Here is a 22,297-nt window from a genome sequence, read left to right as displayed (position 1 = left end):
CACCCACAATTTTTGCTACTAGTATATAGTGCCAGTTTCTGACTGGGAATTCAAAGAATATATTGGGGTTACGTGCACCCACAATTTTTGCTACTGCTATATAGTGCCATTGTCTGATTGGGAATTCAAAGAATATATTGGGGTTACGTGCACCCACAATTTTTGCTACTGGTATATAGTGCCATTGTCTGACTGGGAATTCAAAGAATATATTGGGGTTACGTGCACCCACAATTTTTGCTACTGGTATATAGTGCCAGTTTCTGACTGGTAATTCAAAGAATATATTGGGGTTACGTGCACCCACAATTTTTGCTACTGGTATATAGTGCCAGTTTCTGACTGGGAATTCAAAGAATATATTGGGGTTACGTGCACCCACAATTTTTGCTACTGGTATATAGTGCCATTGTCTGACTGGGAATTCAAAGAATATATTGGGGTTACGTGCATCCACAATTTTTGCTACTGGTATGTAGTGCCATTGTCTGACTGGGAATTCAAAGAATATATTGGGGTTACGTGCACCCACAATTTTTGCTACTGGTATATAGTGCCATTGTCTGACTGGGAATTCAAAGAATATATTGGGGTTACAAATACCCTCATTTCTTGCTACTGCCATATAGTGCCAGTTTCTGACTGGTAATTCAAAGAATATATTGGGGTTATGTGCACCCACAATTTTTGCTACTGCTATATAGTGCCATTGTCTGACTGGGAATTCAAAGAATATATTGGGGTTACGTGCACCCACAATTTTTGCTACTGGTATATAGTGCCAGTTTCTGACTGGTAATTCAAAGAATATATTGGGGTTACGTGCACCCACAATTTTTGCTACTGGTATATAGTGCCGGTTTCTGACTGGGAATTCAAAGAATATATTGGGGTTACATGCACCCACAATTTTTGCTACTGCTATATAGTGCCATTGTCTGACTGGGAATTCAAAGAATATATTGGGGTTACGTGCACCCACAATTTTTGCTACTGCTATATAGTGCCAGTTTCTGACTGGGAATTCAAAGAATATATTGGGGTTACGTGCACCCACAATTTTTGCTACTGGTATATAGTGCCATTGTCTGACTGGGAATTCAAAGAATATATTGGGGTTACGTGCACCCACAATTTTTCCTACTGGTATATAGTGTCCATTGCCTGACTTGGAATTCAAACAATATATTGGGGTTACGTGCACCCACAATTTTTGCTACTGGTATATAGTGCCAGTTTCTGACTGGGAATTCAAAGAATATATTGGGGTTACGTGCACCCACAATTTTTGCTACTGCTATATAGTGCCATTGTCTGACTGGGAATTCAAAGAATATATTGGAGTTATGTGCACCCACAATTTTTGCTACTGGTATATAGTGCCAGTTTCTGACTGGGAATTCAAAGAATATATTGGGGTTACGTGCACCCACAATTTTTGCTACTGCTATATAGTGCCATTGTCTGACTGGGAATTCAAAGAATATATTGGGGTTACGTGCACCCAGAATTTTTGCTACTGGTATATAGTGCCATTGTCTGACTGGGAATTCAAAGAATATATTGGGGTTACGTGCACCCACAATTTTTGCTACTGGTATATAGTGCCTTTGTCTGACTGGGAATTCAAAGAATATATTGGGGTTACGTGCACCCACAATTTTTGCTACTGGTATATAGTGCCATTGTCTGACTGGGAATTCAAAGAATATATTGGGGTTACGTGCACCCACAACTTTTGCTACTGGTATATAGTGCCAGTTTCTGACTGGTAATTCAAAGAATATATTGGGGTTACGTGCACCCACAATTTTTGCTACTGCTATATAGTGCCAGTTTCTGACTGGGAATTCAAAGAATATATTGGGGTTACGTGCACCCACAATTTTTGCTACTGGTATATAGTGCCAGTTTCTGACTGGGAATTCAAAGAATATATTGGGGTTACATGCACCCACAATTTTTGCTACTGCTATATAGTGCCATTGTCTGACTGGGAATTCAAAGAATATATTGGGGTTACGTGCACCCACAATTTTTGCTACTGGTATATAGTGCCATTGTCTGACTGGGAATTCAAAGAATATATTGGGGTTACGTGCGCCCACAATTTTTGCTACTGGTATATAGTGCCATTGTCTGACTGGGAATTCAAAGAATATATTGGGGTTACGTGCACCCACAATTTTTGCTACTGGTATAAAGTGCCATTGTCTGACTGGGAATTCAAAGAATATATTGGGGTTACGTGCACCCACAGTTTTTGCTACTGGTATATAGTGCCAGTTTCTGACTGGTAATTCAAAGAATATATTGGGGTTACGTGCACCCACAATTTTTGCTACTGGTATATAGTGCCAGTTTCTGACTGGGAATTCAAAGAATATATTGGGGTTACATGCACCCACAATTTTTGCTACTGCTATATAGTGCCATTGTCTGACTGGGAATTCAAAGAATATATTGGGGTTACGTGCACCCACAATTTTTGCTACTGGTATATAGTGCCATTGTCTGACTGGGAATTCAAAGAATATATTGGGGTTACGTGCACCCACAATTTTTGCTACTGGTATATAGTGCCATTGTCTGACTGGGAATTCAAAGAATATATTGGGGTTACGTGCACCCACAATTTTTGCTACTGGTATATAGTGCCATTGTCTGACTGGGAATTCAAAGAATATATTGGGGTTACGTGCACTCACAATTTTTGCTACTGGTATATAGTGCCATTGTCTGACTGGTAATTCAAAGAATATATTGGGGTTATGTGCACCCATAATTTTTGCTACTGGTATATATTGCCAGTTTCTGACTGGGAATTCAAAGAATATATTGGGGTTACGTGCACCCACAATTTTTGCTACTGCTATATAGTGCCATTGTCTGACTGGGAATTCAAAGAATATATTGGGGATACGTGCACCCACAATTTTTGCTACTGGTATATAGTGCCATTGTCTGACTGGGAATACAAAAAATATATTGGGGTTACGTGCACCCACAATTTTTGCTACTGCTATATAGTGCCATTGTCTGACTGGGAATTCAAAGAATATATTGGGGTTACGTGCACCCACAGTTTTTGCTACTGGTATATAGTGCCAGTTTCTGAGTGGTAATTCAAAGTATATATTGGGGTTACGTGCACCCACAATTTTTGCTACTGGTATATAGTGCCAGTTTCTGACTGGGAATTCAAAGAATATATTGGGGTTACAAATAACCTCATTTCTTGCTACTGTCATATAGTGCCAGTTTCTGACTGGTAATTCAAAGAATATATTGGGGTTACGTGCACCCACAATTTTTGCTACTGGTATATAGTGCCAGTTTCTGACTGGGAATTCAAAGAATATATTGGGGTTACGTGCACCCACAATTTTTGCTACTGCTATATAGTGCCAGTTTCTGACTGGGAATTCAAAGAATATATTGGGGTTACAAATACCCTCATTTCTTGCTACTGCCATATAGTGCCAGTTTCTGACTGGTAATTCAAAGAATATATTGGGGTTATGTGCTCCCACAATTTTTGCTACTGCTATATAGTGCCATTGTCTAACTGGGAATTCAAAGAATATATTGGGGTTACGTGCACCCACAATTTTTGCTACTGGTATATAGTGCCAGTTTCTGACTGGTAATTCAAAGAATATATTGGGGTTACGTGCACCCACAATTTTTGCTACTGGTATATAGTGCCAGTTTCTGACTGGGAATTTAAAGAATATATTGGGGTTACGTGCACCCACAATTTTTGTTACTGCTATATAGTGCCATTGTCTGACTGGGAATTCAAAGAATATATTGGGGTTACGTGCACCCACAATTTTTGCTACTGGTATAAAGTGCATTGTCTGACTGGGAATTCAAAGAATATATTGGGGTTACGTGCACCCACAATTTTTGCTACTGGTATATAGTGCCATTGTCTGACTGGGAATTCAAAGAATATATTGGGGTTACGTGCACCCACAATTTTTGCTACTGGTATATAGTGCCATTGTCTGACTGGGAATTCAAAGAATATATTGGGGTTACGTGCACCCACAATTTTTGCTACTGGTATATAGTGCCTTTGTCTGACTGGGAATTCAAAGAATATATTGGGGTTACGTGCACCCACAATTTTTGCTACTGGTATATAGTGCCATTGTCTGACTGGGAATTCAAAGAATATATTGGGGTTACGTGCACCCACAACTTGCTACTGGTATATAGTGCCAGTTTCTGACTGGTAATTCAAAGAATATATTGGGGTTACGTGCACCCACAATTTTTGCTACTGCTATATAGTGCCAGTTTCTGACTGGGAATTCAAAGAATATATTGGGGTTACGTGCACCCACAATTTTTGCTACTGCTATATAGTGCCATTGTCTGACTGGGAATTCAAAGAATATGTTGGGGTTACGTGCACCCACAATTTTTGCTACTGGTATATAGTGCCATTGTCTGACTGGGAATTCAAAGAATATATTGGGGTTACGTGCACCCACATTTTTTGCTACTGGTATATAGAGCCATTGTCTGACTGGGAATTCAAAGAATATATTGGGGTTACGTGCACCCACAATTTTTACTACTGGTATATAGTGCCATTGTCTGACTGGGAATTCAAAGAATATATTAGGGTTACAAATACCCTCATTTCTTGCTACTGCCATATAGTGCCAGTTTCTGACTGGTAATTCAAAGAATATATTGGGGTTATGTGCACCCACAATTTTTGCTACTGCTATATAGTGCCATTGTCTGACTGGGAATTCAAAGAATATATTGGGGTTACGTGCACCCACAATTTTTGCTACTGCTATATAGTGCCAGTTTCTGACTGGTAATTCAAAGAATATATTGGGGTTACGTGCACCCACAATTTTTGCTACTGGTATATAGTGCCAGTTTCTGACTGGGAATTCAAAGAATATATTGGGGTTACGTGCACCCACAATTTTTGCTACTGCTATATAGTGCCATTGTCTGACTGGGAATTCAAAGAATATGTTGGGGTTACGTGCACCCACAATTTTTGCTACTGGTATATAGTGCCATTGTCTGACTGGGAATTCAAAGAATATATTGGGGTTACGTGCACCCACAATTTTTGCTACTGGTATATAGTGCCATTGTCTGACTGGGAATTCAAAGAATATATTGGGGTTACGTGCACCCACAATTTTTGCTACTGGTATATAGTGCCAGTTTCTGACTGGTAATTCAAAGAATATATTGGGGTTACGTGCACCCACAATTTTTGCTACTGGTATATAGTGCCAGTTTCTGACTGGGAATTTAAAGAATATATTGGAGTTACGTGCACCCACAATTTTTGCTACTGCTATATAGTGCCATTGTCTGACTGGGAATTTAAAGAATATATTGAGGTTACGTGCACCCACAATTTTTGCTACTGGTATATAGTGCCATTGTCTGACTGGGAATTCAAAGAATATATTGGGGTTACGTGCACCCACAATTTTTGCTACTGGTATATAGTGCCATTGTCTGACTGGGAATTCAAAGAATATATTGGGGTTACGTGCACCCACAATTTTTGCTACTGGTATATAGTGCCATTGTCTGACTGGGAATTCAAAGAATATATTGGGGTTACGTGCACCCACAATTTTTGCTACTGGTATATAGTGCCAGTTTCTGACTGGTAATTCAAAGAATATATTGGGGTTACGTGCACCCACAATTGTTGCTACTGCTATATAGTGCCATTGTCTGACTGGGAATTCAAAGAATATATTGGGGTTACGTGCACCCACAATTTTTGCTACTGGTATATAGTGCCATTGTCTGACTGGGAATTCAAAGAATATATTGGAGTTACGTGCACCCACAATTTTTGCTACTGGTATATAGTGCCAGTTTCTGACTGGTAATTCAAAGAATATATTGGGGTTACGTGCACCCACAATTTTTGCTACTGCTATATAGTGCCTTTGTCTGACTGGGAATTCAAAGAATATATTGGGGTTACGTGCACCCACAATTTTTGCTACTGGTATATAGTGCCATTGTCTGACTGGGAATTCAAAGAATATATTGGGGTTACGTGCACCCACAATTTTTGCTACTGGTATATAGTGCCATTGTCTGACTGGGAATTCAAAGAATATATTGGGGTTACAAATACCCTCATTTCTTGCTACTGCCATATAGTGCCAGTTTCTGACTGGTAATTCAAAGAATATATTGGGGTTATGTGCACCCACAATTTTTGCTACTGCTATATAGTGCCATTGTCTGACTGGGAATTCAAAGAATATATTGAAGTTACGTGCACCCACAATTTTTGCTACTGGTATATAGTGCCATTGTTTGACTGGTAATTCAAAGAATATATTGGGGTTACATGCACCCACAATTTTTGCTACTGCTATAATGCCATTGTCTGACTGGGAATTCAAAGAATATATTGGGATTACGTGCACCCACAATTTTTGCTACTGGTATATAGTGCCATTGTCTGACTGGGAATTCAAAGAATATATTGGGGTTACGTGCACCCACAATTTTTGCTACTGGTATATAGTGCCATTGTCTGACTGGGAATTCAAAGAATATATTGGGGTTACGTGCACCCACAATTTTTGCTACTGGTATATAGTGCCATTGTCTGACTGGGAATTCAAAGAATATATTGGGGTTACGTGCACCCACAATTTTTGCTACTGGTATATAGTGCCATTGTCTGACTGGGAATTCAAAGAATATATTGGGGTTACGTGCACCCACAATTTATGCTACTAGTATATAGTGCCAGTTTCTGACTGGTAATTCAAAGAATATATTGGGGTTACGTGCACCCACAATTTTTGCTACTGGTATATAGTGCCAGTTTCTGACTGGGAATTCAAAGAATATATTGGGGTTACAAATACCCTCATTTCTTGCTACTGTCATATAGTGCCAGTTTCTGACTGGTAATTTAAAGAATATATTGGGGTTACGTGCATCCACAATTTTTGCTACTGGTATATAGTGCCATTGTCTGACTGGGAATTCAAAGAATATATTGGGGTTACGTGCACCCACAATTTTTGCTACTGGTATATAGTGCCATTGTCTGACTGGGAATTCTAAGAATATATTGGGGTTACGTGCACCCACAATTTTTGCTACTGCTATATAGTGCCATTGTCTGACTGGTAATTCAAAGAATATATTGGGGTTACGTGCACCCACAATTTTTGCTACTGTTATATAGTGCCATTGTCTGACTGGGAATTCAAAGAATATATTGAGGTTACATGCACCCACAATTTTTCCTACTGGTATATAGTGTCCATTGCCTGACTGGGAATTCAAAGAATATATTGGGGTTACGTGCACCCACAATTTTTGCTACTGGTATATAATGCCAGTTTCTGACTGGTAATTCAAAGAATATATTGGGGTTACGTGCACCCACAATTTTTGCTACTGCCATATAGTGCCATTGTCTGATTGGGAATTCAAAGAATATATTGGGGTTACGTGCACCCACAATTTTTGCTACTGGTATATAGTGCCATTGTCTGACTGGGAATTCAAAGAATATATTGGGGTTACGTGCACCCACAATTTTTGCTACTGGGATATAGTGCCATTGTCTGACTGGTAATTCAAAGAATATATTGGGGTTACGTGCACCCACAATTTTTGCTACTGGTATATAGTGCCAGTTTCTGACTGGGAATTCAAAGAATATATTGGGGTTACGTGCACCCACAATTTTTGCTACTGGTATATAGTGCCATTGTCTGACTGGGAATTCAAAGAATATATTGGGGTTACGTGCATCCTCAATTTTTGCTACTGGTATGTAGTGCCATTGTCTGACTGGGAATTCAAAGAATATATTGGGGTTACGTGCACCCACAATTTTTGCTACTGGTATATAGTGCCATTGTCTGACTGGGAATTCAAAGAATATATTGGGGTTACAAATACCCTCATTTCTTGCTACTGCCATATAGTGCCAGTTTCTGACTGGTAATTCAAAGAATATATTGGGGTTATGTGCACCCACAATTTTTGCTACTGCTATATAGTGCCATTGTCTGACTGGGAATTCAAAGAATATATTGGGGTTACGTGCACCCACAATTTTTGCTACTGGTATATAGTGCCAGTTTCTGACTGGTAATTCAAAGAATATATTGGGGTTACGTGCACCCACAATTTTTGCTACTGGTATATAGTGCCGGTTTCAGACTGGGAATTCAAAGAATATATTGGGGTTACATGCACCCACAATTTTTGCTACTGCTATATAGTGCCATTGTCTGACTGGGAATTCAAAGAATATATTGGGGTTACGTGCACCCACAATTTTTGCTACTGGTATATAGTGCCATTGTCTGACTGGGAATTCAAAGAATATATTGGGGTTACGTGCACCCACAATTTTTGCTACTGGTATATAGTGCCATTGTCTGACTGGGAATTCAAAGAATATATTGGGGTTACGTGCACCCACAATTTTTGCTACTGGTATATAGTGCCATTGTCTGACTGGGATTTCAAAGAATATATTGGGGTTACGTGCACCCACAATTTTTGCTACTGGTATATAGTGCCTTTGTCTGACTGGGAATTCAAAGAATATATTGGGGTTACGTGCACCCACAATTTTTGCTACTGGTATATAGTGCCATTGTCTGACTGGGAATTCAAAGAATATATTGGGGTTACGTGCACCCACAATTTTTGCTACTGGTATATAGTGCCAGTTAAGGACTGGTAATTCAAAGAATATATTGGGGTTACGTGCACACACAATTTTTGCTACTGCTATATAGTGCCAGTTTCTGACTGGTAATTCAAAGAATATATTGGGGTTACGTGCACCCACAATTTTTGCTACTGGTATATAGTGCCAGTTTCTGACTGGGAATTTAAAGAATATATTGGGGTTACGTGCACCCACAATTTTTGCTACTGCTATATAGTGCCATTGTCTGACTGGGAATTCAAAGAATATATTGGGGTTACGTGCACCCACAATTTTTGCTACTGGTATATAGTGCCATTGTCTGACTGGGAATTCAAAGAATATATTGGGGTTACGTGCACCCACAATTTTTGCTACTGGTATATAGTGCCATTGTCTGACTGGGAATTCAAAGAATATATTGGGGTTACGTGCACCCACATTTTTTGCTACTGGTATATAGAGCCATTGTCTGACTGGGAATTCAAAGAATATATTGGGGTTACGTGCACCCACAATTTTTGCTACTGGTATATAGTGTCATTGTCTGACTGGGAATTCAAAGAATATATTGGGGTTACGTGCACCCACAATTTTTGCTACTGGTATATAGTGCCTTTGTCTGACTGGGAATTCAAAGAATATATTGGGGTTACGTGCACCCACAATTTTTGCTACTGGTATATAGTGCCATTGTCTGACTGGGAATTCAAAGAATATATTGGGGTTACAAATACCCTCATTTCTTGCTACTGTCATATAGTGCCAGTTTCTGACTGGTAATTTAAAGAATATATTGGGGTTACGTGCATCCACAATTTTTGCTACTGGTATATAGTGCCATTGTCTGACTGGGAATTCAAAGAATATATTGGGGTTACGTGCACCCACAATTTTTGCTACTGGTATATAGTGCCATTGTCTGACTGGGAATTCAAAGAATATATTGGGGTTACGTGCACCCACAATTTTTGCTACTGGTATATAGTGCCATTGTCTGACTGGGAATTCAAAGAATATATTGAGGTTACGTGCACCCACAATTTTTCCTACTGGTATATAGTGTCCATTGCCTGACTGGGAATTCAAAGAATATATTGGGGTTACGTGCACCCACAATTTTTGCTACTGGTATATAATGCCAGTTTCTGACTGGTAATTCAAAGAATATATTGGGGTTACGTGCACCCACAATTTTTGCTACTGCCATATAGTGCCATTGTCTGATTGGGAAATCAAAGAATATATTGGGGTTACGTGCACCCACAATTTTTGCTACTGGTATATAGTGCCATTGTCTGACTGGGAATTCAAAGAATATATTGGGGTTACGTGCACCCACAATTTTTGCTACTGGTATATAGTGCCATTGTCTGACTGGTAATTCAAAGAATATATTGGGGTTACGTGCACCCACAATTTTTGCTACTGGTATATAGTGCCAGTTTCTGACTGGGAATTCAAAGAATATATTGGGGTTACGTGCACCCACAATTTTTGCTACTGGTATATAGTGCCATTGTCTGACTGGGAATTCAAAGAATATATTGGGGTTACGTGCATCCACAATTTTTGCTACTGGTATGTAGTGCCATTGTCTGACTGGGAATTCAAAGAATATATTGGGGTTACGTGCACCCACAATTTTTGCTACTGGTATATAGTGCCATTGTCTGACTGGGAATTCAAAGAATATATTGGGGTTACAAATACCCTCATTTCTTGCTACTGCCATATAGTGCCAGTTTCTGACTGGTAATTCAAAGAATATATTGGGGTTATGTGCACCCACAATTTTTGCTACTGCTATATAGTGCCATTGTCTGACTGGGAATTCAAAGAATATATTGGGGTTACGTGCACCCACAATTTTTGCTACTGGTATATAGTGCCAGTTTCTGACTGGTAATTCAAAGAATATATTGGGGTTACGTGCACCCACAATTTTTGCTACTGGTATATAGTGCCGGTTTCTGACTGGGAATTCAAAGAATATATTGGGGTTACATGCACCCACAATTTTTGCTACTGCTATATAGTGCCATTGTCTGACTGGGAATTCAAAGAATATATTGGGGTTACATGCACCCACAATTTTTGCTACTGGTATATAGTGCCATTGTCTGACTGGGAATTCAAAGAATATATTGGGGTTACGTGCACCCACAATTTTTGCTACTGGTATATAGTGCCATTGTCTGACTGGGAATTCAAAGAATATATTGGGGTTACGTGCACCCACAATTTTTGCTACTGGTATATAGTGCCATTGTCTGACTGGGATTTCAAAGAATATATTGGGGTTACGTGCACCCACAATTTTTGCTACTGGTATATAGTGCCTTTGTCTGACTGGGAATTCAAAGAATATATTGGGGTTACGTGCACCCACAATTTTTGCTACTGGTATATAGTGCCATTGTCTGACTGGGAATTCAAAGAATATATTGGGGTTACGTGCACCCACAATTTTTGCTACTGGTATATAGTGCCAGTTAAGGACTGGTAATTCAAAGAATATATTGGGGTTACGTGCACCCACAATTTTTGCTACTGCTATATAGTGCCAGTTTCTGACTGGGAATTCAAAGAATATATTGGGGTTATGTGCACCCACAATTTTTGCTACTGGTATATAGTGACAGTTTCTGACTGGTAATTCAAAGAATATATTGGGGTTATGTGCACCCACAATTTTTGCTACTGCTATATAGTGCCATTGTCTAACTGGGAATTCAAAGAATATATTGGGGTTACGTGCACCCACAATTTTTGCTACTGGTATATAGTGCCATTGTCTGACTGGGAATTCAAAGAATATATTGGGGTTACGTGCACCCACAATTTTTGCTACTGGTATATAGTGCCATTGTCTGACTGGGAATTCAAAGAATATATTGGGGTTACGTGCACCCACAATTTTTGCTACTGGTATATAGTGCCAGTTAAGGACTGGTAATTCAAAGAATATATTGGGGTTACGTGCACCCACAATTTTTGCTACTGCTATATAGTGCCAGTTTCTGACTGGTAATTCAAAGAATATATTGGGGTTACGTGCACCCACAATTTTTGCTACTGGTATATAGTGCCAGTTTCTGACTGGGAATTTAAAGAATATATTGGGGTTACATGCACCCACAATTTTTGCTACTGCTATATAGTGCCATTGTCTGACTGGGAATTCAAAGAATATATTGGGGTTACGTGCACCCACAATTTTTGCTACTGGTATAAAGTGCCATTGTCTGACTGGGAATTCAAAGAATATATTGGGGTTACGTGCACCCACAATTTTTGCTACTGGTATATAGTGCCATTGTCTGACTGGGAATTCAAAGAATATATTGGGGTTACGTGCACCCACATTTTTTGCTACTGGTATATAGAGCCATTGTCTGACTGGGAATTCAAAGAATATATTGGGGTTACGTGCACCCACAATTTTTGCTACTGGTATATAGTGCCTTTGTCTGACTGGGAATTCAAAGAATATATTGGGGTTACGTGCACCCACAACTTTTGCTACTGGTATATAGTGCCATTGTCTGACTGGGAATTCAAAGAATATATTGGGGTTACGTGCACCCACAACTTTTGCTACTGGTATATAGTGCCAGTTTCTGACTGGGAATTCAAAGAATATATTGGGGTTACGTGCACCCACAATTTTTGCTACTGCTATATAGTGCCAGTTTCTGACTGGGAATTCAAAGAATATATTGGGGTTATGTGCACCCACAATTTTTGCTACTGGTATATAGTGCCATTTTCTGACTGGGAATTCAAAGAATATATTGGGGTTACGTGCACCCACAATTTTTGCTACTGGTATATAGTGCCATTGTCTGACTGGGAATTCAAAGAATATATTGGGGTTACGTGCACCCACAATTTTTCCTACTGGTATATAGTGTCCATTGCCTGACTGGGAATTCAAAGAATATATTGGGGTTACGTGCACCCACAATTTTTGCTACTGGTATATAGTGCCAGTTTCTGACTGGGAATTCAAAGAATATATTGGGGTTACGTGCACCCACAATTTTTGCTACTGCTATATAGTGCCATTGTCTGACTGGGAATTCAAAGAATATATTGGGGTTACGTGCACCCACAATTTTTGCTACTGGTATATAGTGCCATTGTCTGACTGGGAATTCAAAGAATATATTGGGGTTACGTGCACCCACAATTTTTGCTACTGGTATATAGTGCCATTGTCTGACTGGGAATTCAAAGAATATATTGGGGTTACGTGCACCCACAATTTTTGCTACTGGTATATAGTGCCTTTGTCTGACTGGGAATTCAAAGAATATATTGGGGTTACGTGCACCCACAATTTTTGCTACTGGTATATAGTGCCATTGTCTGACTGGGAATTCAAAGAATATATTGGGGTTACGTGCACCCACAACTTTTGCTACTGGTATATAGTGCCAGTTTCTGACTGGTAATTCAAAGAATATATTGGGGTTACGTGCACCCACAATTTTTGCTACTGCTATATAGTGCCAGTTTCTGACTGGGAATTCAAAGAATATATTGGGGTTATGTGCACCCACAATTTTTGCTACTGGTATATAGTGCCAGTTTCTGACTGGTTATTCAAAGAATATATTGGGGTTACGTGCACCCACAATTTTTGCTACTGGTATATAGTGCCAGTTTCTGACTGGGAATTCAAAGAATATATTGGGGTTACATGCACCCACAATTTTTGCTACTGCTATATAGTGCCATTGTCTGACTGGGAATTCAAAGAATATATTGGGGTTACGTGCACCCACAATTTTTGCTACTGGTATATAGTGGCATTGTCTGACTGGGAATTCAAAGAATATATTGGGGTTACGTGCACCCACAATTTTTGCTACTGGTATATAGTGCCATTGTCTGACTGGGAATTCAAAGAATATATTGGGGTTACGTGCACTCACAATTTTTGCTACTGGTATATAGTGCCATTGTCTGACTGGTAATTCAAAGAATATATTGGGGTTACGTGCACCCACAATTTTTGCTACTGCTATATAGTGCCATTGTCTGACTGGGAATTCAAAGAATATATTGGGGTTACGTGCACCCACAATTTTTGCTACTGCTATATAGTGCCATTGTCTGACTGGGAATTCAAAGAATATATTGGGGTTACGTGCACCCACAATTTTTGCTACTGGTATATAGTGCCATTGTCTGACTGGGAATTCAAAGAATATATTGGGGTTACGTGCACCCACAATTTTTGCTACTGGTATATAGTGCCATTGTCTGACTGGGAATTCAAAGAATATATTGGGATTACGTGCACTCACAATTTTTGCTACTGGTATATAGTGCCATTGTCTGACTGGTAATTCAAAGAAAATATTGGGGTTATGTGCACCCATAATTTTTGCTACTGGTATATAGTGCCAGTTTCTGACAGGGAATTCAAAGAATATATTGGGGTTACGTGCACCCACAATTTTTGCTACTGCTATATAGTGCCATTGTCTGACTGGGAATTCAAAGAATATATTGGGGTTACGTGCACCCACAATTTTTGCTACTGGTATATAGTGCCATTGTCTGACTGGGAATACAAAAAATATATTGGGGTTACGTGCACCCACAATTTTTGCTACTGCTATATAGTGCCATTGTCTGACTGGGAATTCAAAGAATATATTGGGGTTACGTGCACCCACAGTTTTTGCTACTGGTATATAGTGCCAGTTTCTGACTGGTAATTCAAAGTATATATTGGGGTTACGTGCACCCACAATTTTTGCTACTGGTATATAGTGCCAGTTTCTGACTGGGAATTCATAGAATATATTGGGGTTACAAATACCCTCATTTCTTGCTACTGTCATATAGTGCCAGTTTCTGACTGGTAATTCAAAGAATATATTGGGGTTACGTGCACCCACAATTTTTGCTACTGGTATATAGTGCCAGTTTCTGACTGGGAATTCAAAGAATATATTGGGGTTACGTGCACCCACAATTTTTGCTACTGCTATATAGTGCCAGTTTCTGACTGGGAATTCAAAGAATATATTGGGGTTATGTGCTCCCACAATTTTTGCTACTGCTATATAGTGCCATTGTCTAACTGGGAATTCAAAGAATATATTGGGGTTACGTGCACCCACAATTTTTGCTACTGGTATATAGTGCCAGTTTCTGACTGGTAATTCAAAGAATATATTGGGGTTACGTGCACCCACAATTTTTGCTACTGGTATATAGTGCCAGTTTCTGACTGGGAATTTAAAGAATATATTGGGGTTACATGCACCCACAATTTTTGCTACTGCTATATAGTGCCATTGTCTGACTGGGAATTCAAAGAATATATTGGGGTTACGTGCACCCACAATTTTTGCTACTGGTATAAAGTGCCATTGTCTGACTGGGAATTCAAAGAATATATTGGGGTTACGTGCACCCACAATTTTTGCTACTGGTATATAGTGCCATTGTCCGACTGGGAATTCAAAGAATATATTGGGGTTACGTGCACCCACAATTTTTGCTACTGGTATGTAGTGCCATTGTCTGACTGGGAATTCAAAGAATATATTGGGGTTACGTGCACCCACAATTTTTGCTACTGGTATATAGTGCCTTTGTCTGACTGGGAATTCAAAGAATATATTGGGGTTACGTGCACCCACAATTTTTGCTACTGGTATACAGTCCCATTGTCTGACTGGGAATTCAAAGAATATATTGGGGTTACGTGCACCCACAACTTTTGCTACTGGTATATAGTGCCAGTTTCTGACTGGTAATTCAAAGAATATATTGGGGTTACGTGCACCCACAATTTTTGCTACTGCTATATAGTGCCAGTTTCTGACTGGGAATTCAAAGAATATATTGGGGTTATGTGCACCCACAATTTTTGCTACTGGTATATAGTGCCAGTTTCTGACTGGGAATTCAAAGAATATATTGGGGTTACGTGCACCCACAATTTTTGCTACTGGTATATAGTGCCATTGTCTGACTGGGAATTCAAAGAATATATTGGGGTTACGTGCACCCACAATTTTTGCTACTGCTATATAGTGCCATTGTCTGACTGGGAATTCAAAGAATATATTGGGGTTACGTGCACCCACAATTTTTACTACTGGTATATAGTGCCATTGTCTGACTGGGAATTCAAAGAATATATTAGGGTTACAAATATCCTCATTTTTTGCTACTGCCATATAGTGCCAGTTTCTGACTGTTAATTCAAAGAATATATTGGGGTTATGTGCACCCACAATTTTTGCTACTGCTATATAGTGCCATTGTCTGACTGGGAATTCAAAGAATATATTGGGGTTACGTGCACCCACAATTTTTGCTACTGCTATATAGTGCCAGTTTCTGACTGGTAATTCAAAGAATATATTGGGGTTACGTGCACCCACAATTTTTGCTACTGGTATATAGTGCCAGTTTCTGACTGGGAATTCAAAGAATATATTGGGGTTACGTGCACCCACAATTTTTGCTACTGCTATATAGTGCCATTGTCTGACTGGGAATTCAAAGAATATATTGGGGTTACGTGCACCCACAATTTTTGCTACTGGTATATAGTGCCATTGTCTGACTGGGAATTCAAAGAATATATTGGGGTTACGTGCACCCACAATTTTTGCTACTGGTATATAGTGCCATTGTCTGACTGGGAATTCAAAGAATATATTGGGGTTACGTGCACCCACAATTTTTGCTACTGGTATATAGTGCCATTGTCTGACTGGGAATTCAAAGAATATATTGGGGTTACGTGCACCCACAATTTTTGCTACTGGTATATAGTGCCATTGTCTGACTGGGAATTCAAAGAATATATTGGGGTTACGTGCACCCACAATTTTTACTACTGGTATATAGTGCCATTGTCTGACTGGGAATTCAAAGAATATATTAGGGTTACAAATACCCTCATTTCTTGCTACTGCCATATAGTGCCAGTTTCTGACTGGTAATTCAAAGAATATATTGGGGTTATGTGCACCCACAATTTTTGCTACTGCTATATAGTGCCATTGTCTGACTGGGAATTCAAAGAATATATTGGGGTTACGTGCACCCACAATTTTTGCTACTGCTATATAGTGCCAGTTTCTGACTGGTAATTCAAAGAATATATTGGGGTTACGTGCACCCACAATTTTTGCTACTGGTATATAGTGCCAGTTTCTGACTGGGAATTCAAAGAATATATTGGGGTTACGTGCACCCACAATTTTTGCTACTGCTATATAGTGCCATTGTCTGACTGGGAATTCAAAGAATATGTTGGGGTTACGTGCACCCACAATTTTTGCTACTGGTATATAGTGCCATTGTCTGACTGGGAATTCAAAGAATATATTGGGGTTACGTGCACCCACAATTTTTGCTACTGGTATATAGTGCCATTGTCTGACTGGGAATTCAAAGAATATATTGGGGTTACGTGCACCCACAATTTTTGCTACTGGTATATAGTGCCAGTTTCTGACTGGTAATTCAAAGAATATATTGGGGTTACGTGCACCCACAATTTTTGCTACTGGTATATAGTGCCAGTTTCTGACTGGGAATTTAAAGAATATATTGGAGTTACGTGCACCCACAATTTTTGCTACTGCTATATAGTGCCATTGTCTGACTGGGAATTTAAAGAATATATTGAGGTTACGTGCACCCACAATTTTTGCTACTGGTATATAGTGCCATTGTCTGACTGGGAATTCAAAGAATATATTGGGGTTACGTGCACCCACAATTTTTGCTACTGGTATATAGTGCCATTGTCTGACTGGGAATTCAAAGAATATATTGGGGTTACGTGCACCCACAATTTTTGCTACTGGTATATAGTGCCATTGTCTGACTGGGAATTCAAAGAATATATTGGGGTTACGTGCACCCACAATTTTTGCTACTGGTATATAGTGCCAGTTTCTGACTAGTAATTCAAAGAATATATTGGGGTTACGTGCCCCACAATTGTTGCTACTGCTATATAGTGCCATTGTCTGACTGGGAATTCAAAGAATATATTGGGGTTACGTGCACCCACAATTTTTGCTACTGGTATATAGTGCCATTGTCTGACTGGGAATTCAAAGAATATATTGGAGTTACGTGCACCCACAATTTTTGCTACTGGTATATAGTGCCAGTTTGGGGTTACGTGCACCCACAATTTTTGCTACTGCTATATAGTGCCTTTGTCTGACTGGGAATTCAAAGAATATATTGGGGTTACGTGCACCCACAATTTTTGCTACTGGTATATAGTGCCATTGTCTGACTGGGAATTCAAAGAATATATTGGGGTTACGTGCACCCACAATTTTTGCTACTGGTATATAGTGCCATTGTCTGACTGGGAATTCAAAGAATATATTGGGGTTACAAATACCCTCATTTCTTGCTACTGCCATATAGTGCCAGTTTCTGACTGGTAATTCAAAGAATATATTGGGGTTATGTGCACCCACAATTTTTGCTACTGCTATATAGTGCCAGTTTCTGACTGGGAATTCAAAGAATATATTGAAGTTACGTGCACCCACAATTTTTGCTACTGGTATATAGTGCCAGTTTCTGACTGGTAATTCAAAGAATATATTGGGGTTACATGCACCCACAATTTTTGCTACTGCTATAATGCCATTGTCTGACTGGGAATTCAAAGAATATATTGGGATTACGTGCACCCACAATTTTTGCTACTGGTATATAGTGCCATTGTCTGACTGGGAATTCAAAGAATATATTGGGGTTACGTGCACCCACAATTTTTGCTACTGGTATATAGTGCCATTGTCTGACTGGGAATTCAAAGAATATATTGGGGTTACGTGCACCCACAATTTTTGCTACTGGTATATAGTGCCATTGTCTGACTGGGAATTCAAAGAATATATTGGGGTTACGTGCACCCACAATTTTTGCTACTGGTATATAGTGCCACTGTCTGACTGGGAATTCAAAGAATATATTGGGGTTACGTGCACCCACAATTTTTGCTACTGGTATATAGTGCCATTGTCTGACTGGGAATTCAAAGAATATATTGGGGTTACAAATACCCTCATTTCTTGCTACTGCCATATAGTGCCAGTTTCTGACTGGTAATTCAAAGAATATATTGGGGTTATGTGCACCCACAATTTTTGCTACTGCTATATAGTGCCATTGTCTGACTGGGAATTCAAAGAATATATTGGGGTTACGTGCACCCACAATTTTTGCTACTGGTATATAGTGCCAGTTTCTGACTGGTAACTCAAAGAATATATTGGGGTTACGTGCACCCACAATTTTTGCTACTGGTATATAGTGCCGGTTTCTGACTGGGAATTCAAAGAATATATTGGGGTTACATGCACCCACAATTTTTGCTACTGCTATATAGTGCCATTGTCTGACTGGGAATTCAAAGAATATATTGGGGTTACGTGCACCCACAATTTTTGCTACTGGTATATAGTGCCATTGTCTGACTGGGAATTCAAAGAATATATTGGGGTTACGTGCACCCACAATTTTTGCTACTGGTATATAGTGCCATTGTCTGACTGGGATTTCAAAGAATATATTGGGGTTACGTGCACCCACAATTTTTGCTACTGGTATATAGTGCCTTTGTCTGACTGGGAATTCAAAGAATATATTGGGGTTACGTGCACCCACAATTTTTGCTACTGGTATATAGTGCCATTGTCTGACTGGGAATTCAAAGAATATATTGGGGTTACGTGCACCCACAATTTTTGCTACTGGTATATAGTGCCATTGTCTGACTGGGAATTCAAAGAATATATTGGGGTTACGTGAACCCACAATTTTTGCTACTGGTATATAGTGCCAGTTAAGGACTGGTAATTCAAAGAATATATTGGGGTTACGTGCACCCACAATTTTTGCTACTGCTATATAGTGCCAGTTTCTGACTGGGAATTCAAAGAATATATTGGGGTTATGTGCACCCACAATTTTTGCTACTGGTATATAGTGCCAGTTTCTGACTGGTAATTCAAAGAATATATTGGGGTTACGTGCACCCACAATTTTTGCTACTGGTATATAGTGCCATTGTCTGACTGGGAATTCAAAGAATATATTGGGGTTACGTGCACCCACAATTTTTGCTACTGGTATATAGTGCCATTGTCTGACTGGGAATTCAAAGAATATATTGGGGTTACGTGCACCCACAATTCTTGCTACTGGTATATAGTGCCAGTTTCTGACTGGTAATTCAAAGAATATATTGGGGTTACGTGCACCCACAATTTTTGCTACTGGTATATAGTGCCAGTTTCTGACTGGGAATTCAAAGAATATATTGGGGTTACGTGCACCCACAATTTTTGCTACTGGTATATAGTGCCATTGTCTGACTGGGAATTCAAAGAATATATTGGGGTTACGTGCACCCACAATTTTTGCTACTGGTATATAGTGCCATTGTCTGACTGGGAATTCAAAGAATATATTAGGGTTACGTGCACCCACAATTTTTGCTACTGGTATATAGTGCCATTGTCTGACTGGGAATTCAAAGAATATATTGGGGTTACAAATACCCTCATTTCTTGCTACTGCCATATAGTGCCAGTTTCTGACTAGTAATTCAAAGAATATATTGGGGTTATGTGCACCCACAATTTTTGCTACTGCTATATTGTGCCATTGTCTAACTGGGAATTCAAAGAATATATTGGGGTTACGTGCACCCACAATTTTTGCTACTGGTATATAGTGCCAGTTTCTGACTGGTAATTCAAAGAATATATTGGGGTTACGTGCACCCACAATTTTTGCTACTGGTATATAGTGCCAGTTTCTGACTGGGAATTTAAAGAATATATTGGGGTTACATGCACCCACAATTTTTGCTACTGCTATATAGTGCCATTGTCTGACTGGGAATTCAAAGAATATATTGGGGTTACGTGCACCCACAATTTTTGCTACTGGTATAAAGTGCCATTGTCTGACTGGGAATTCAAAGAATATATTGGGGTTGCGTGCACCCACAACTTTTGCTACTGGTATATAGTGCCAGTTTCTAACTGGTAATTCAAAGAATATATTGGGGTTACGTGCACCCACAATTTTTGCTACTGCTATATAGTGCCAGTTTCTGACTGGGAATTCAAAGAATATATTGGGGTTATGTGCACCCACAATTTTTGCTACTGGAATATAGTGCCAGTTTCTGACTGGGAATTCAAAGAATATATTGGGGTTACGTGCACCCACAATTTTTGCTACTGGTATATAGTGCCATTGTCTGACTGGGAATTCAAAGAATATATTGGGGTTACGTGCACCCACAATTTTTGCTACTGGTATATAGTGCCAGTTTCTGACTGGGAATTCAAAGAATATATTGGGGTTACGTGCACCCACAATTTTTGCTACTGCTATATAGTGCCATTGTCTGACTGGGAATTCAAAGAATATATTGGAGTTATGTGCACCCACAATTTTTGCTACTGGTATATAGTGCCAGTTTATGACTGGGAATTCAAAGAATATATTGGGGTTACGTGCACCCACAATTTTTGCTACTGCTATATAGTGCCATTGTCTGACTGGGAATTCAAAGAATATATTGGGGTTACGTGCACCCACAATTTTTGCTACTGGTATATAGTGCCATTGTCTGACTGGGAATTCAAAGAATATATTGGGGTTACGTGCACCCACAATTTTTGCTACTGGTATATAGTGCCAGTTTCTGACTGGTAATTCAAAGAATATATTGGGGTTACGTGCACCCACAATTTTTGCTACTGGTATATAGTGCCGGTTTCTGACTGGGAATTCAAAGAATATATTGGGGTTACGTGCACCCACAATTTTTGCTACTGGTATATAGTGCCATTGTCTGACTGGGAATTCAAAGAATATATTGGGGTTACGTGCACCCACAATTTTTGCTACTGGTATATAGTGCCATTGTCTGACTGGGAATTCAAAGAATATATTGGGGTTACGTGCACCCACAATTTTTGCTACTGGTATATAGTGCCATTGTCTGACTGGGATTTCAAAGAATATATTGGGGTTACGTGCACCCACAATTTTTGCTACTGGTATATAGTGCCTTTGTCTGACTGGGAATTCAAAGAATATATTGGGGTTACGTGCACCCACAATTTTTGCTACTGGTATATAGTGCCATTGTCTGACTGGGAATTCAAAGAATATATTGGGGTTACGTGCACCCACAATTTTTGCTACTGGTATATAGTGCCATTGTCTGACTGGGAATTCAAAGAATATATTGGGGTTACAAATACCCTCATTTCTTGCTACTGCCATATAGTGCCAGTTTCTGACTGGTAATTCAAAGAATATGTTGGGGTTATGTGCACCCACAATTTTTGCTACTGCTATATAGTGCCATTGTCTGACTGGGAATTCAAAGAATATATTGGGGTTACGTGCACCCACAATTTTTGCTACTGGTATATAGTGCCAGTTTCTGACTGGTAATTCAAAGAATATATTGGGGTTACGTGCACCCACAATTTTTGCTACTGGTATATAGTGCCGGTTTCTGACTGGGAATTC

This window comes from Leptodactylus fuscus, chromosome 4, assembly GCF_031893055.1.
Source record: "Leptodactylus fuscus isolate aLepFus1 chromosome 4, aLepFus1.hap2, whole genome shotgun sequence".
Lineage (NCBI taxonomy): Eukaryota > Metazoa > Chordata > Amphibia > Anura > Leptodactylidae > Leptodactylus > Leptodactylus fuscus.
The sequence above is the reverse complement of the archived record's forward strand: the minus strand, read 5'-3'. Positions refer to the sequence as shown.